Raw genomic sequence first — 18890 nt, 5'->3', positions numbered from 1 at the left:
ATTTTTGACATTTGGGATGGTTCTTATGGCAACAGAGACCGTTCCCAAAATTGAATGGCATATACCACATTGGTACATGGGAGGGACCATACCATCAAAGTTTCAATCAATTTGACCTACCATTTTAAGAAAGTAAATGCCACTTGAAGGTTTTTAGACCATTTTGACCTGTTTTGCATTGTTTCCATGGTAACGGCAGACATTTTCGAAATTGCAACACCAAATTCCACATCTATTAATGTTGCTCATCATTACTGTGAAGTTTTATAAAATTTGGAGCATTTCCATATTTTTGAAATTTTTGGTGTAGTATCCATGGCAACATAGCAGTTCCAATGATTGCCAAAATCATCCAAAACCAGTATATGCCCGGCACCTACATTGTATCAAAATATAATGATTCTAAGTTAAAGCATTTCCAAATAATTCTTCAAAACCAAAAACTGGAATTTTCCATTATTTTTCGGTTTCCATGGTGATGGCAGCCATTTTTTAGTTCCAAAGTTGCACTGCAACTGGAAAGTCAGGGTTCCTTGTTATAGTGCACCATCATTCAGATTGGTTCCTTTGGCTCTGAGAAAACTGCCGGACAAAACTAGGTGGAAGAATAATAATAATAATAATAATAATAATAGTGAAAAAGAAACAGAGGAATAGCAATATGTCACCCGACATTGTCGATCGGGTGACATAACTAGAATTGCCATTGCAAGCAATAGCGGATGTCACCCTTCCCCCAATGGCCACTAAGCGGCAGCCATTTCAAAATTGTTTAACAGTGAATGCACATATATGCATTGCAGTACATCTTTCTGTAAATTTTCAGTACATTAAGAGCATTTTAGAAAATTTCACATTTTTGCTGTTTCCATGGCAACGGCAGCCATTTTGAAAATTCCGAAGTCATAAGTCTCATCTATACATGCAAGTTAACAATAATATTAAGTTTCATAAAGTTTGGAGCATTTTGAAAATATTTGACATTTCCGCAGTTTCCATGGCAACGGTGGCCATTTTGGAAATTCCAACTTCAAAAGTCTTATTCAGACTTGTCAGTGTACCATCATATTAAGTTTCATCAATTTTGGAGCATTTTGAATTTTTTGAAATTTTTGACATTTGGGATGGTTCCTATGGCAACAGAGACCGTTTCCAAAATTCAATGGCATATACCACATTGGTACATGGGAGGGACCATACCATCAAAGTTTCAATCAATTTGACCTACCATTTTAAGAAAGTAAATGCCACTTAAAGGTTTTTGGACCATTTTGACCTGTTTTGCATTGTTTCCATGGTAACGGCAGACATTTTGGATATTGCAACACCAAATTCCACATCTACCAATGTTGCTCATCATTACTGTGAAGTTTTATAAAATTTGGAGCATTTCCATATTTTTGAAATTTTTGGTGTAGAATCCATGGCAACATAGCAGTTCCAATGATTGCCAAAATCATCCAAAACCAGTATATGCCCGGCACCTACATTGTATCAAAATATAATGATTCTAAAATAAAGCATTTCCAAATAATTCATCAAAACCAAAAACTGGAATTTTCCATTATTTTTCGGTTTCCATGGTGATGGAAGCCATTTTTTAGTTCCAAAGTTGCACTGCAACTGGAAAGTCAGGGTTCCTTGTTATAGTGCACCATCATTCAGATTGGTCCCTTTGGCTCTGAGAAAACTGCCGGACAAAACTAGGTGGAAGAAAAATAATAATAATAACTAGATTTGCCATTGCAAGCAATAGCGGATGGCACCCTTCCCCCATTGCCAGGCGAGCGGCAGCAAACTAGAGGATTCCAAAGTCAAAGAGTGCATCTACACATTCAAATTATCATTTTTGTAAAGTTTAATGAAGTTTGGAGCATTTTGAAATTTTGTACATTTTGCTGTTTCCATGGTTACGGCGGCCATTTTCAAAATTCCAACTTCAAAAGTCATGTCTGCTTATGCCATTGAGCATTCCTGTAAAGTTTCATCCAGTTTGCAGCATTTTTATTTTTTTTGAAATTTTTTGACCTTTTAGCATTGTTTCCATGGTAACAACAGATATTTTGGAAATTCCAACTCCAAATACCACATCTTCAAATGTTGCTCATCGTGACTGTGAAGTTTTTATAAAATTTGGAGCATTTTGATATTTTTGAAATTTTTCGTGTAGTTTCCATGGCAACATAGAAGTTCCAAAGATCGCCAAAATCATTCCAACACAAGTGTATAGTGGGCACCTACATTGTATTAAAATATAATGATTCTGAGTTTAAGCATATCCAAATAGTTCACCAAAACCAAAAACCGAAATTTTTCACAATTGTTCCGTTTCCATGGTAACGGCAGCCATCTTGAACCATTCCATGCTTACTGCAACTCTTCAACTGTGGGTCCTCAATATAGTAGAGTTCCATCAACATTGGTCCATTGGAATTCGAGAAATCTCGCGGACAAAAATGTGTGGAAGAAAAATAATAAAAATAATAATAAGAAAAAAAAGAAACGTAGAATAACAATACGTCACCCCAACTCCGTTGAGGGTGCCATAATAATAATAGTGAAAAAGAAACAGAGGAATAGCAATATGTCACCCGACATTGTCGATCGGGTGACATAATAATAATAGTGAAAAAGAAACAGAGGAATAGCAATATGTCACCCGACATTGTCGATCGGGTGACATAATAACAAAGAAACGGAGGAAAAGCAATATGTCACCCGACATTGTCGATCGGGTGACATAATAATAACAAAGAAACGGAGGAAAAGCAATATGTCACCCGACATTGTCGATCGGGTGACATAATAACTAGATTTGCCATTGCAAGCAATAGCGGAGGATGTCACCCCGTTCTTGACATTGTCACAGTAGCAGCAACCAGTTTGAGTGTATCAAAGTCACATGGCACGTCTAGTATACATGCCTTTGACCGCCCCCCCCCCCTTTTTCTCTTCTCGTAGACTAAGAGTGATGTCTATTTATAGTTGGGGAACTCTTTAAAATCTTAAATTAGACACACGCTTGAGGAAGAAAGGTGCTGTCACGTGATACTGAAGTATATTATCGTGGAGTTAGTACATTACTATTCTTTTTAGAGGGGACCTTGGACAGACAACATGTGTATATATTGACGGAGCGGCATACTAACTGTTCATTTTATTCTTCAATATCTCGCGTATCACACGATACAAGTATTTTATCTTGTACAATTTAATTACACGCTTATCGATTGATTTCAGCTAATGTGTATATTTTTGCAGGTGTTCGATTAACGGATGTGTACTTTAATGCAAGTGCAGAAATGTCAATTATGTGTACTCTTCATGTTTCTCTCTCTCTCTCTCTCTCTCTCAGTGGCGATTTTCTCTTCAGAGCACGATTTTTGTATAGAATAGAAAGAAGCACGTTAAATTATATATTCGTTTTCTTCTAGCATATTCTAGAAGATGTTTTGCACATAGTCTTCATCACAGAATTTTGTCTCAAATTTTCGAGTTTTTTTTTTTTTTTTTTTTTTTTTTTTAAAGGCTGTTTCCATGGCAACGGCGGCCATTTTGAAAATTTCGAAGACAGATGACAATACAATAGCATTTAAACGGGAATGAGCTTAAAATTTGTACGAAAATGTTACTTTGACGTTTTTTACCATATGGGTCCAATGTGCACTTTTAGCGTTATCTCCATGGTAACAGCAGCTATCTTAAAAATTCCAACGTCAATGAATTCTACAGTTTATACTGCTGTTTTCTACTTACGGTTTTTTTTGCCGTATCTGTAGCGGTTTATTTTCTATGAATTAATTAAGGATTTATTTTCGTTTTTTTCACGTTTGGACCGTTTCCATGACAACGGTAGCCATTTTAAAAGTTCTTAAGATGGATGTCACGCCTTCAAACGATGAGTTATTAGTTCTGAAAGTTTCATTAAATTTGGACCATTTTTCGGTTTTTTACATTTTTGCCGTTTCCATGGAAACGGCGGCCATCTTGAACCATTCCATGCTTACTGCAACTTTGCACATGGGGATTGTCATTATGGTGCAGTTTTATAAATATATGTCAAGGCATCTCCGAGAAATCGGCTGGACAAAAAGTGTGGAAGAAAAAATTCGTAGAATAACAATATATCCCCCCTTTTTCAAAGGGGTGACATAATAATAGTGAAAAAGAAACAGAGGAATAGCAATATGTCACCCGACATTGTCGATCGGGTGACATAAAAACAATTTTCTGACAAATTCCAGATGGATTTGGTGTTTCGAGTTTTGTACTCTGGTACTGACACTGAGAGCATGCTCTACATATACCTTAAGTCTAAAATAGAATTAGCGAATTAGAAATGTGAAATATCATATCATTACACTATATGTATTTAGAAAGGTTGATGCTTGTAAGACAACTGCATGTGTTTATACCTTTATATAGAAGTTTATATCTTGACATCAGTTATTCTCAAAATAACATTTAATTTAATTTCCCATACTTCAAATTTTTTTTCAAAAATCATGATGTAGTATTCGTTTTATTTTATTTTCGGGGTATTAGTAACCCAAACTTAATAAATTTGCCTTGTTTGCTAAGATTTGCATAAAAATATATTAATAATAATGATATTAGAATTCAAATGTACTGGTAACCCATAATCTCTTAGTAAAATGGTGGAAAAGCTATGATAACTTTAAGTATACCTACAATATTACTGTAAACTGGTGTGAAATTAGACGATACTAGTCCACTGAATGCACTGTTGATGGATGGTGTTATTTATTTCAAAGACATTGTTCTATCTCTGGGACTGGATACAGAACTTAATGATACTTGGTATGTTGATCCAATATTATCAAAGCACTGGGTAGTAAACTGAAAAAGAGACCAACTATTGTCACAGAATTGAGGGATAGAAGGAGGTCTCAATTAAAATTCAATAGAAATAAAGCAACTATCAACATTTTCTTTTAAAATTATGCAGTCTTGAATTGCTGTGACACCAGATCAAAATGTCATTCTTAAGCAGATACACAGTTTTTAAATATATTCATGTGCGGTTCGCGTATGATTTTTGAAGTATGTAATTTAACAAGCAAGTTGTTTATAGTAAGATTTCAAAATGGTTGTAAACCAGTTTTGGTTGTCAGTATATAATGAAAGTTTGCACAAGATTTAACTATCGAGGTTTGGGCAGTGACCATTGTCGCACGTTTCTTTTGTATTGAAGTTTAATTTCACTATGTCTGATATCGAGCCTGATAACCTACCTGATATGGAAGGTGTAGAGCTGCCGTGTCAAGCTGACTCTGATGAAATTACAAATGCTGATTTGTTGTCGTTGATGAAAACCTATTTTTCCAGAAAGTTGACGGGAATCTAGAGAAATTTTGCAGATACCACACATGATTTTGCCAAAAGGTACAGAAATCTGAGAGTTCCTTTAAGTTCAAGGGTAACAAAGTTCAGTTTGACTTAAATTCTGATATGTTGGACAATATTGATATTGCTGTAGACTGTATAGAGCACCAGAGATATGAGAAGGCCGTCAAAGTGCTGAAAGAATCGGGGAAATCTTTGAAGAAAAGGAATAAGCTGATTCGTACAGCGAATAAATCTGAAGGTGGTTGGAAAACTGTCGAAGAGTATTTGAATGATAACGTGGCTAGTGACTGAGAGGATGAGAAGCGTATTCGAGCAGCTGATGGCAGAGCATAATGAAATTGAAAACCGTGAAGCAGAATAAGCGTCAAAACATAAAGAAAAGGCCCGTGGAATCTGCTGGTGGTCTGTCAAGTAATGCTCACAACGGTAATAATGGAGGTTTTTCACAGCAACAGCCCTTTTATGGCAAGGGGGCCTCCGCCCCCATCACATCTCGTCAGAACAGACCTAGGGACATCTGTTACAATTGTGGTCTGTATGGACATTGGGCTAAAGACTGCCAAAAAGGGGGAAATTCAGCAGCTTCCAGAGGACCACCCTACTGAGAGATGTCCAGATATTCTTAAGGTACAGAATGTAGACAATTTTGACTCTTTTTATGATTATGAATCCCATACCTGTCAACCTGTGACGATGAAAATGCAGGTTATAACCTGCACTGAAGAATCAAATCTCAGGTCATAACGCGTACGAACTTTTTCGAGCTGAATTTCAGTATTTATTGTACATTTTTCTTATAATTTAAATCAAAGTTACCAAAACATCAATGCATGTTCACTTGGTTAAGTAATTTTAAATCTGATTAATTATTGTTTCATTGCACTTTTAAAAGATTTTTATAAATTTGTGTCACAGTCTTATGTTCTTTACTCATCGTGGTGATGTAATTCAACCTCACACACCAAATACTAGGATATATTTTCCATAAGTAATTCTATAATGTTTGAAACCAGCTGTTCAGCCATAAAACACATCATTAAATTTCAATTGAAATTAGACTTATAATAAAATATAGTAATACAATTAAAAGAAGTATAGTTGAACAAAATAATTTTCAACTTTTTTTTTAAATTGTATAAAGGTATAAAAATAATGAAAAGTTATATTTCAATATGTATTTGAATTTTATTTTTTTAAGATTTAATCTTTTTCACCCCAAAAACGTAAATATAAGGAATAATTTTGAATGGTGACAAAAAAGGGGAAGTAAATCTAGTTGAAATATGTTTGTAAAACAACAGTGCAATTTATTTACGACCTTAAAGCTAAAGTAATTGGTATTAATTAACAGTGTGTTTGACACCAAAGCTGTCAAGTGAAGCCATGCACTTAATGGGCAACTTAATCTGACAGTTTACACAGGTAGATGAACTTCCTGTTCATGGAAGTATTACGAATTTGCCGGTATTTCAAAGGAATATTACTTTTGAAATCAATCTCAAGGCTAAGAAATACGGGTGAAAACGGGTCATTTTCAGAATTCTTGGGTTTTTCAATGACCCGGTGGGTGTCCCGGGTGATCCCTCAGAATTGTGAAAATCTCAGGTCACACCCGCAGAATACGGGTCAGTTGACAGGTATGGAATCCGGTACTTCTTGTATAAATGTTAAAAATAGACTGAAAAATTCTTTGGATTTTTGGAAAAATATTAATGCTTCAAAGTTTTTTTTAGATTTAATTGAGAATGGTTATAAAATACCTTTAATTAATGAACCAGAGAGTGTTTTGCTAAGAAGTAATAAATCTGCTTTAGAACATAAAGATTTTGTAAAAAAGGCAGTTCAAGAATTAATTGATGCTAGCTTGATAAAAGAGGTATCGAACAGACCGCATGTTGTTAACCCGTTAACTGTATCGATTAATTCATCAGGTAAAGGTTGTTTAATTTTAGTCTTGAGACAAGTAAACAAGCAAGTTGTTAATAGTAAGATTAAGTTTGAGGACTGGAAAACTGCCAGTCAGTTTTTGACAAGCCATTGTTTTGGTTTTGCCTTTGATTTAAAAGCAGGATATCATCACATAAACATTTTCCCCAACCATCAGAAGTATTTGGGGTTTTCTTGGAAGTTTGGTGAAAGGTAAAATATTTTGTTTTTACAGTTTTGCCGTTTGGCCTCTGTTCAGCAGGGTACGTATTCACTAAAGTTGTAAGACCTTTAATTGCTCACTGCACAAAGACGGTATAAAAATTACAGTGTATTTAGATGATGGCTTATGTTTAGCGGAGACTGAAAAGACTTGTTGTGAACAATCTGTGAGGGTCAAAAACGATTTGATATTATCAGGTTTTGTTCCTAACAAGGACAAGTGTATATGGACACCTGTTCAAACTTTAGTTTGGCTTGGTTTCACTTGGAATTTGAAAAGTTCTTTGATGGAGTTGCCGTTAATTAAAATAGAAAATTTTATCAATTTGATTGATGTAATTCTGTCGAAAGCTTTTAAAGTTAAAATTAGATTATTAGCTAAATTATGTGTAAAAATAATTTCCTTCTCACCAGCTATTGGAAATGTTATTCAAATTATGACAAGGTGTACTTGATGCTCGTGCAAAATCTACAGTAGAAAAAATTGCTGGATATTTTCAGAGATTCGTTAAATGGACTGGAAAATACTCTGAAATTAAATGTGTTTTACCCTCTCAAGAATTATATGTAGGTCTATATTTACAAAATTTAATGCAATCAGCTAATCATTATAGCATTATAGAATCCGCTTTTTATGGAATTAAATGGGCACATAATCTTGCTGGGGTAGCTAATCCATGTATTCTGAAATGGTAAGATTGATCATAGAAGCATCAAGAAGAAAATTAAACAGACCTATAGAGAAAAAGAGTCCAGTAACTTCTGATATTATGATCAAATTATTTTCAAAGTACAATTCAGTTGGTTGTTCTCTTAAAGATTTACGCCTATTAATAATGTGTGCACTATCTTATACCGAATTTTTAAGGTATCAAGAACTTTGTAGTATAAAAGCAAAGCACATTTCAGTTTGTAATCAATATATAGACATTTTTATTGAGAAGAGACTGTTACAGGAAAGGCAGACATGTATTGATACAAAAGCTTGACACTCCACAATGTCCATGTATAATATTGGACTGCTATTTAAGGTAGATCATAAGTATATACTTTTTGAGACAGAGTTTTCTTATAATTTGCCAAAATGAAGATTTTACTATGTTTTTTTCAAAAATATAATAAAAAGTATGGGTCACCGTGCTATTTTTCAACCTAATTTTGGTTAGATTGTTCATAAAAAAAGTTCTACGAAATAGAATTTTGAAATAAATTGTAAGAAGATAGGTTTTATTACATGTTTTAAGAAAATAAAAAGAAAAAATGGTGTCACCGAACATGTTTTCTTGCTACAAGCATAAATTAAAAAAAATCCCTATTAGTCCAGTATAATTTTTTTCACTAAAAGAGTTATCTCCCCTTAAATGGTTCTTTGAAAGAAATGATTCTTACAACAATAGAAAATGATATTTGTTTAAATATTTTGGATAATACAATAAATCGCCAAGTTTTTCTTGTATAAATAAACAGTCTAACCATTAAATTGCAAATCTGTCTCAAAATTTGAACATTTGGGCAAATAACTAGACCGATTTTGTATTGTGATTGTACAATCCAAGATGGCAGTATACCATGTACCTACCTTAAGAGAAGCAAATATTGACTTATCTTCTGATATGTATATTTTTAGACCTTTGTCATTCTTGAAAAAATCACAGAATTTTGTTCTTAGGAAGAAAAACTATAGTCTGTCATATAACAGAGCGAGAGAATTAATTAAATGTGCATTATTCGAGATTGATTGTAACTCTAAAGATTTTGGTCTACATAGTTTTAGATCAGGTGGTGCTACAGCTGCCGCTCAAAACAATATTTAAGATAGGTTATTTAAAATGCATGGTTGGTGGAAATCAGATCAAGCTAAAGACGGCTATGTATTAGAAAGTTTACAGAAGCGTTTGTCAGTATCTCAAAATCTTGGTATATGATATGTACTTAATGTCAAGTTTGCTTTCTTTGTGCGTCGAGATGGTCATTGCGCCTAACAATACCTAAATATGTATTTAGTTTTCTATTATGACTTTATCGTATAAAGGTACATATCTGAATGTGCTCAGATATGTATGCTTTACAAAAACCTAGAGAGATTTAGCACATAAATACTTTATGTTTGTTTGAACACAGTGAATTTAGAACATAATGCTTATTATGTTGGTTTATGTAGATAAAGTAAAGTTATCTCCCCTTTATTAAGATTCTGATCAGTTGATGGACATGTGTTTGGAATAGCCTTCAGTATATTTCTTTCAGAACCATTACACTCAAGCCAAACCTAAGTAATAAACAGTTGATAAATCAAACAATTGTAAAATTTAAATTAAAAAATTCATTTTGGTCTCTTTGTGGACAGTTGTCTCATTGGCAATCATACCACATCTTCTTTTTTATACTTGCAAGTGTGGTATTTCACTGTCAAATTGCATCAATTATATTATTATTTGTAAAAAAGCTACTGACTGTAAAAACTCTCTGCTAAGACAAAATGTTTCCATAGAGTTTTATTTATAACATAAATAATGAAAACATGTTTGTGTAATGGTACATTATATGCTTCAAGCTTTGCACTGTTGTTTTCTTTTACTTATTCATTATCAGAGGCAAGTTAGAGGGGGGGGCCCTTACCTGGAAAAAATTTGGTTGATTTTATAGGGAATCACTGAAGCATGACTGAAGCTGGCCCCCTTTTTACAAGTTTAAGGCAGTCAGCAGGCCTATACCATGGAAAACCTTAATACAGTTATACATCACTTACTTTATCATTTGCCCATTTCTTGTACAAGAATTTTGATTTTCCATCATCTCCAAGGACAAATTTAATAGTGTGTGGTTGGGAATGGCCACTGATTGGATTGATAAAATCCTGAAATAGAAGAAAACAGTGTTAAATATTTTAGTGTTAATAAGCTGTTTCTGCACTGGCCCTGTTTTAGATTCAAGGTTAGCTGTATTGGACCTGAGACTAATGTGCATTACTAAATCACAGATTTCCATTACAAGTCATTAGACCTTACAAAACACTGAACATCATTTAAACTTTCTTTATATGATATTGAGTTAAAAAAAAAAAGTTGCCACTTATTTAAGCGACATTTTGATTCAACCAATGTTCCATTCGTGTTAATTATAATGCATAGCTGTGATTTTCTAATGCATTTCTGTAGCTAATTCTTCATTCATAATGACCAGTTGTCGAAACTTTCCTTTTATAAAACATGGGCATTTCTATACATAATGTAGTTAGTTGGTTAATAATTATCAATAATAGGCTGTTTTACAAGTTAAGTATGTTGGCAGTATTAACTATATATCTCCTATCATTGCTGCCTAAGTTATATGACTAGGACAGACTTCCGATGTGTCCCTTCCTAATTTTTCCCTTCCCTAAAAGTTAGGGGTCTGACATCATTCCAGTTATAACTAAGAGTGTGCAATAACATGTATATTGACACCTGCTGAATAATGCCTTTCTCAAAGGGCAATAAGTATCATGGCACTTCTCAGTACGTAAACAAACAAATTATAAGATATAAATAAATAAAAGAAAGGGAATTGTCCTTTTAAAAAGAACTACATTGACACCAAAAACTTTAACCTGAAACTCCCACTTTCATTTTCTATGTTCAGTGGACCGTGAAATTGGGGTCAAAAGTCTAAATTGGCTTTAAAATTAGAAAGATCATATCATAAGCAACAAGTCTACTAAGTTTCAAGTTGATTGGACTTCAGCTTCATCAAAAACTACCTTGACCAAAAACTTTAATCTGAACGGACGGATGCACAGACGAACGGAGCCACAGACCAGAAAACAAAATGCCCCTTTACTAGGTGGGGCATAAAAATAACTATAAAGGGCAATAACTCCTTAAGGGTAAACTAAAAACTTTGGTCATGTCGACTTATTTGTAGATCTTTCTTTGCTTCACATTATTGCTGTTTACAGTTTATCTCTATCTATAATAATATTCAAGATAATAACCAATCAAAGTGCTGGATAGCACCACTGGAAAGTTTGCAACTGTATATGTGTATTATTTCAAATAGGTTATTGACGTGTATTATTTTAAATATGTATTTAAATCACTGTTCAGTGGCGGATCCAGAACTTTTCCTAAGGGGGGGCCCGCTGACTGATCTAAGGGGGGCCTGCTCCAGTCATGCTTCAATGATTCGCTATATAATCAACCAAATTTTTCCCACGAAAGGGTCCGCCTATGCTGTTTTGATTTTTTAAACTAAACCATTGTCTCGCCAGCAATTTCCAAAAATCACTTTTTATGCCCCATTTATGGGCATTATGTTTTCTGGTCTGTGCGTCCCTTCGTCCGTCCGTCCATTCGTCTGTCTCATTCAGGTTAAAGTTTTTGGTCAAGGCAGCTTTGGATGAAGTTGAAGTCCAATCAATTTGAAACTTAGTACACACTAGAACACACCCGTGATATCGCGGGTCTGTGACTGAATTAAAGTATATAACTATGCCTACGCCTTATTTTAGTATTGGGATTGCCATCTGATAAAGTCATGCCGATTATAAGATGCACAGTGTTCTCTGCTTTCAAAATCTGTCTGTTTGAACCCGTCGACCTGGAACTTATCAATTATTGGTAATATTAATTGAAAACAAAAGGTCCTGGAATGGGGTATTTTTTAATCAACAGCATTGTCCTATATTTATTAATTTAGTTATAAATAAAGTTGAATTCTTTGATTCGCTGTTTTATGTCATGTCCGCTAACAAATTGAAAACTGTACCTATACACCTTATTTTAAGTCCAGATTTTTAGTACTCGTATTGTCATCTTAGATAGTCTTACTGCTTAAAATACTACAATAGGGAACAATTTGACAAGGATTGAATTTAGTAGTGTCAACCCTGTGACTATGACCCGTGTACATGGCAAAATCCAAAATACACTGTTTGGTGGTGCGCCTGTCAGATGAGAAACGTACCGATAAGTAATAGGTAACAGGTGAATATTAATTATGTGGAAGAGTGCTGTAATTTTTTTAAATCAACACCATTGTCCTATATTGGATATATATAAAATTGAATTCTTTGATTTGTCGTTTTTACCCCATGACGGCTGATAAATTGGACCTCGTCATTTTAGTATTATAGTTGTTCCCTATGATATAATCTTTCTAATTTAAATGCCAAATTAGAGTTTTTACTCCATTTTCACGGTCCACTGAACATAGAAAATGATAGTGCAGATGGGGCATGCGTGTACTGGGGACACATTCTTATATATCTATACTTCTAAATCTAAAGACCGTTTTTATGTTTATGTTTTATATATAAAGGTATATATACTTGATAGGGTATACTGAAAATTTCACCCCTTTACATCTAGAATGGTAAAAGTGACGCCAAAAAAATTCAAACTTGACTTGTGTTTTGTGGTTGTGTATAAGTTTCATAAAATTTGGTTCAGGCAAACTAAAGTAAGAGAACAGAAATCAATTTTGGGATGTATGGACGTACGTACAAGTAAGGGACGTACATACTTACAGAAAAAAACAAGGATAAAACTCAATATGGTGGGGGCATAACAATAGTAGTATGACCTCAGGAATAAAAAAGTTTATATACACTACTAGTCTAGATTCATACAATGTTGATCTGAAATGCTTATAACCCTGTAACACATTTTAGTTGCTGCTGCGTAATTGCCATTGAGGCAATGCCATTTGAGACTTTTGTTTTAAGCCATTTATTTAATCATTGCCTCTGTGGGGACACATTATTAATTATAGGTCAATCTTAAAAAATCATACTGCCCCAGGAATAAAGTGAGGATAAAAAGTTCTGGATCCGCCACTGCATTGTTAAGCACTAAGAAAGTCATTTTGCTAGTACATGGACAAATGTTATTAAATCATTTTAATAATTTCTACAGCACTTGTCTTTAGCTTGATCTCGGTCTTAATACACTGAACTATAATATTCTTAGAAGTAGTTGATGACTCAGTTGCTTTTAAATTATACGGATGCTATGATACTAATTGTCATTAAGACAATGTTTTTTCTGTTGTCAGTATGATCCACTTGAACATGCTGAACGAGTGAAGGTCCTTATATCCACATTGGAATGTGAAACAGCTAGTACTTAACGAATTAAAAGTTTTCAAATGATTTTTGGCATCAAAACTTTCAGATCGATGTCAGTTTGACAAAAACAATGCACTTTTCTATTAATTCTATAAGCTGGTATTTACCTTTAATCGTCCTTGGCGTGAGACATAAGCCATATAATTATCGATTATTTTATATTCTATCACCTGTGTATTGTTAAAATAAATCAAACCATTATCACTTGTCAATTATCCAACAATTTTGTCAAATATCAACTTGTTCTCGCATACAGGACTCTTTCGATGCACTCGGGCTTTTACTTATTCAATAATAAACAGTTGTAAATATCGTACATAGTAAAAAATAGTGCTGGAAAATGTTCATTCATGAAATATTCATGAATGAAACGCTGTCTCGCGTAGATTTCTTTGATTTTCTCTTCAGCCAATGGCCGATCCGCAAAGTAGTGTTTGTGATACTTATTTTCAATATGAAGCTAAATTCATCTGAATTGTCGTTGAACATTCATTCCTTTTTTATTCAAGCTGTAATCTTTTCGAAAGAGTAGCAACTCAAAGTATCCATGAATCAGAAGTCGATCACTAGTACTACATTATCTTGGAGCAGAACATTGGGATAGTCTGTCTCACCGGAAGTTGAGACCGACGCCTAAGGAAAGTAGCAATAGCAAGCTATAGCAAACTTTCCAAAAACTGCAAAATGTCCTTTAAGTTACTAATTCTGGGGCAGCAACCCAACAACAGGTTGTCTGTTTCGTCTAAAAATTTTAGAGCAGATAGAAATTGACCTGATAAACAAACTTACTCCGGTCAGATTTGCTCTAAATGCTTTGGTTTCAGAGATACAAGCCAAAATCTACATTTTGCCCCTATGTACTATTTTTAGCCATGGCGCCTATCTTGGTTGGTTCGCAGGGTCACGCCACATAATTTTAAAATTAGATACCTGCATGATGATTGTAGCCAAGTTTGGTTTAATTTGGCCCAGTAGTTTCAGAGGAGAAGATTTTTTAAAAGAATACTAAAATTTTAGAAAAAATGGTTAAAAATTGACTATAAAAGGGCAATAACTCTTAATGGGTCAACTGACAATTTTGGTCATGTTGACTTATTTGTAGATCTTACTTTGCTACACATTATTGCTGTTTACAGTTTATCTCTATCTATAATAATATTCAAGATAATAACAAACTAGAGGCTCTCAAGAGCCTGTGTCGCTCACCTTGGTCTATGTGAATATTAAACAATGGACACAGATCATTGCAGATGGATTCATGAAAAAATTGTGTTTTGGTGATGGTGATGTGTTTGTAGATCTTACTTTACTAAACATTCTTGCTGCTTACAATTATCTCTATCTATAACAGTACTTTCTGTGGAAAATGTTATTGAAAATCTTCAAATTTTAAGAAAATTGTTAAAAATTGACTATGAAGGGCAATAACTCCTTAGGGGTCAATTGACTATTTTGGTCATACTGACTTATTTTTAGTTCTTACTTTGCTGTACATTATTGCTGTTTACAGTTTATCTCTATCTATAATAATATTCAAGATAATAACAAAAAAACAGCAAAATTTCCTCAAAATTACCAATTCAGGGGCAGCAACCTAACAACCGATTATCTGATTCATCTGAAAATTCCAGGGCAGATAGATCGTGACCTGATCAACAATTTTACTTCCTGTCAGATTTGCTCTTAATGCTTTGGTTTTTGAGTTACAAGTCAAAAACTGCATTTTACCCCCATGTTCTATTTTTAGCCATGGCGACCATCTTGGTTTGTTGGCCGAGTTACCGGACACATTTTTTTAACTACATACCCCAATGATGATTATGGCTAAGTTTGGTTAAATTTGGCCCAGTAGTTTCAGAGAAGATTTTTCAAAAGATTACTAAGATTTACGAAAAATGGTTAAAAATTGACTATAAAGGGCAATAACTCCTAAAGTGGTCAACTGACCATTTTGGTCATGCTGACTTATTCGTAGATCTTACTTTGCTGAACATTATTGCTGTTTACAGTTTATCTCTATCTATAATAATATTCAAGATAATAACCAAAAACAGCAAAATTTCCTTAAAATTACCATTGCAGGGGCAGCAATCCAACAACGGAATGTCCGATTCATCTAAAAATTTCAGGGCAGATAGATCTTGACCTGATGAACTAAAAATGGTTAAAAATTGACTATAAAGGGCAATAACTCCTAAAGTGGTCATCTGACCATTTTGGTCATGTCGACTTATTTGTAGATCTTACTTTGCTGAACATTATTGCTGTTTACAGTTTATCTCTATCTATAATAATATTCAAGATAATAACCAAAAACAGCAAAATTTCCTTAAAATTACCATTTCAGGGGCAGCAACCCAACAACGAAATGTCTGATTCATCTGAAAATTTCAGGGCAGATAGATCTTGACCTGATGAACAATATTACCCCGTCATATTTGCTCTAAATGCTTTGGTTTTTGAGTTATAAGCCAAAAGCTGCATTTTTCCCCTATGTTCTATTTTTAGCCATGGCGGCCATCTTGGTTGGTTGGCTGGGTCACCGGACATACTTTTAAAACTAGATACCCCAATGATGATTGTGGACAAGTTTGGTTTAATTTGGCCCAGCAGTTTCAGAGGAGAAGATTTTTGTAAAAGTTAACAACGACGATGGACGACGACGGAAGCCGGACGCCGGACGCAAAGTGATGGGAAAAGCTCACTTGGCCCTTTGGGCCAGGTGAGCTAAAATAGGCAAAATTTCCTTAAAATTACTAATTCAAGGGCAGCAACCCAACAATGAATTGTCCGATTTGTCTGAAAATTTCAGGGCAGATAGATCTTCACCTAATAGACAATTTTAACACATGTCAGATTTGCTCTAAATGCTTTGGTTTCAGAGATAGAAGCCAAAATCTACATTTCGCCCCTATGTACTATTTTTAGCCATGGTGGCCATCTTGGTTGGTTCGCAGGGTCACGCCACATAATTTTAAAACTATATACCCCAATGATGATTATGGCCAATTTTGGTTAAATTTGGTCCAGTAGTTTCAGAGGAGAAGATTTTTGTAAAAGTTTACAGACGACAGACAACGGACGCCAAGTGATGAGAAAAAAATTAAACCAAATACTGAAACAGTTCACTACTATCAACAAAAAAATCTGGAAAATGACAGATATATCACGTATCATGATAACACTCTTAAAACTGTAAACTTGTGTTGTTTATAATATAAATTCAAGTTCTTCGTGTACATATTGTCAATATTTCCATTTCATTTCTTCAAAAACAAATTTGGTGTAGAAAATTCAGGGAGGCAGTTGCCTCCCCTGCCTCATAGGTAGTTACGGCCCTGCATCAAGTTAAATCTTATAATAACACGGCCGACACTCGGCTAACCGAGAGATTGGTCGGTTAATCTATATTGAGTATGCGGCTATATCGGCGGTTGGTCTGTTAATCGGGTTGGCTAAAGTCTGTTAAGCAGGTGTTATCGAGAAAATCATTGAAAGTTCAGCATGTTTCATTGTATAACTTTCTAAATATATTTTCATCATAAAAAGTATTCATGTCTAACAAAACAATTCAATGTACTGAATTCAGTGGTGTAATTATTATTTTTCTAACTTCGATGTACGATCTATAAAATGAAAAGGCGGGTTACTCATCAATAAATTTATACACATTTTACACACATAAAATGTACACAAAATGACAAATTGGTTAAATTTACTTGCATTCAATATTTTGAACATCGAAAAAAGAAAGGCATTATGTTTGTTAACCATATTGTTATCATTGTTTGAAAAATCTACACGAAAATCTGTATTTTGGTGACATAAATCAATCTTTATTTAAAACCTGGTCTGTTAATGGGTCGGATGTATAAAACCCAGTCTGTTAATTGGTCTGTTAAGAGTTATGAATGGCAATAAAAGTATAATTGTATTGCTATATGGGGTGTTATCGGATCAAATGAGTAGACTCAAGACGAGCGGCTAAAATATACGAAAACAGCACATGAGCAATGAAACATATAACATATACAGAAACAACACATGAAATTGAAAATTGATAAAAATGGTTTCAACAAATGTAATATTAATTTCATCCAAGAATGATTGCATATATCATGTTGATTCTGTTTAATTGTCATGAATGACACAAATTTGTCATCTACATTGGTAACCAGTATATAAATCAGAGATAAACGTCGTAATGTAACTAAACATCAGTAAGTAAAATATATTGGGATGACAAAATATGAAAAATAAAGAAAGAATAATGAGTAAGATAAATAAAATGTAGAAAAAAATGACATAACAATTTAAAGAATACAGAGATAAACAATACCCCCAATCCGGACCCTCATAGTATACACGAGAATCCGGATGGAAACGCAGAATATAGAATAATATATATAGACAGTACTAGACGCAACGTCAGATATTGCTACATGTACCACTTGGTGTAACAGAAAAATGACGTTAAAATTAGAAAGAGCACTATGTTTGTGCTTTCTTAGTTGTGTAAATGTAAAGTATTACACAACAGTATAAATGCCCTGTGATTCCAACCCAATAGGATTTTATTATTGACATAGGATATAAAATGTAATGTTAGTAATTTTATGGTGTTTGGGGAATATTTTTGCACATATTAAAACCACATCGAATATTAGTTTAATCTAGCGGTGGTCAAAGAGACAATACATGTAATTATGATACTTAAGTTTTCTTACTTTTATTTATATGTTCATATAGGTGGGTATTCTTTGTATTTGTGCATAATTTCGTTTTGTTGAAAGCAGTACATTACAGTAGGCGGAGAAATGAACTTGTGAATGCATGTTTATGCTGTTCCTGACATATTACGCATGTTGCAACATCAAATCATGTTAACGGACAACCTTGTAAGACATTTTTATTGGTCCGTATTTTTCATAGACAACCTGTAATCTTAATACAATTTGGTGTTCCAAATATAAATTTTAAAGTACTTTTTATTGGTACAGTCTTCAAAGCCGAAAAATAATCTACACAAAATTAACTCCCCGGATTTTAGCCTTATCAGTTTTGTGAAGGCATGACAGTTTACTTCGGACATTTTCGCAAGACATTGCAAACCTATTGTTTTGAATTGAATAAGTAACTCAATTTATGTTTTAAGTTTGTTACATGGGACAACGCTAAGTTAACGTTTTTCATAACAATCTGTATCTTCCAATACATCATACATTATATATTTTATTCTTCTTCTGTCATAATGTGAAAATTTGAG

At 33.8% G+C, this 18890-nt stretch overlaps 1 protein-coding gene across 16 annotated transcripts in view; it reads right to left on the bottom strand.

Annotated features, from left to right (window-relative positions):
• LOC139520015 (uncharacterized) overlaps positions 1 to 18890 on the bottom strand; it is a 197624-nt gene that overhangs the window by 29379 nt on the left and 149355 nt on the right. For 14 of the 16 annotated variants that reach the window (XM_071312389.1, XM_071312390.1, XM_071312394.1 and 11 more), the window contains 2 exons: positions 10268 to 10375; positions 4693 to 4860 (listed from right to left, as the gene is read on the bottom strand). The exons of 1 other annotated variant lie outside the window; for it this stretch is intronic. The gene's annotated coding sequence lies outside the window, so the exon portion shown is untranslated. Of the gene's footprint in view, positions 1 to 4688; positions 4861 to 10267; positions 10376 to 18890 lie in introns of all 16 variants that reach the window. One more of the 16 variants, XM_071312386.1, reaches the window with a different exon arrangement.

This window comes from Mytilus edulis, chromosome 4, assembly GCF_963676685.1.
Source record: "Mytilus edulis chromosome 4, xbMytEdul2.2, whole genome shotgun sequence".
Taxonomy (NCBI): Eukaryota; Metazoa; Mollusca; class Bivalvia; order Mytilida; family Mytilidae; genus Mytilus; species Mytilus edulis.
The sequence above is the reverse complement of the archived record's forward strand: the minus strand, read 5'-3'. Positions and strand labels throughout refer to the sequence as shown.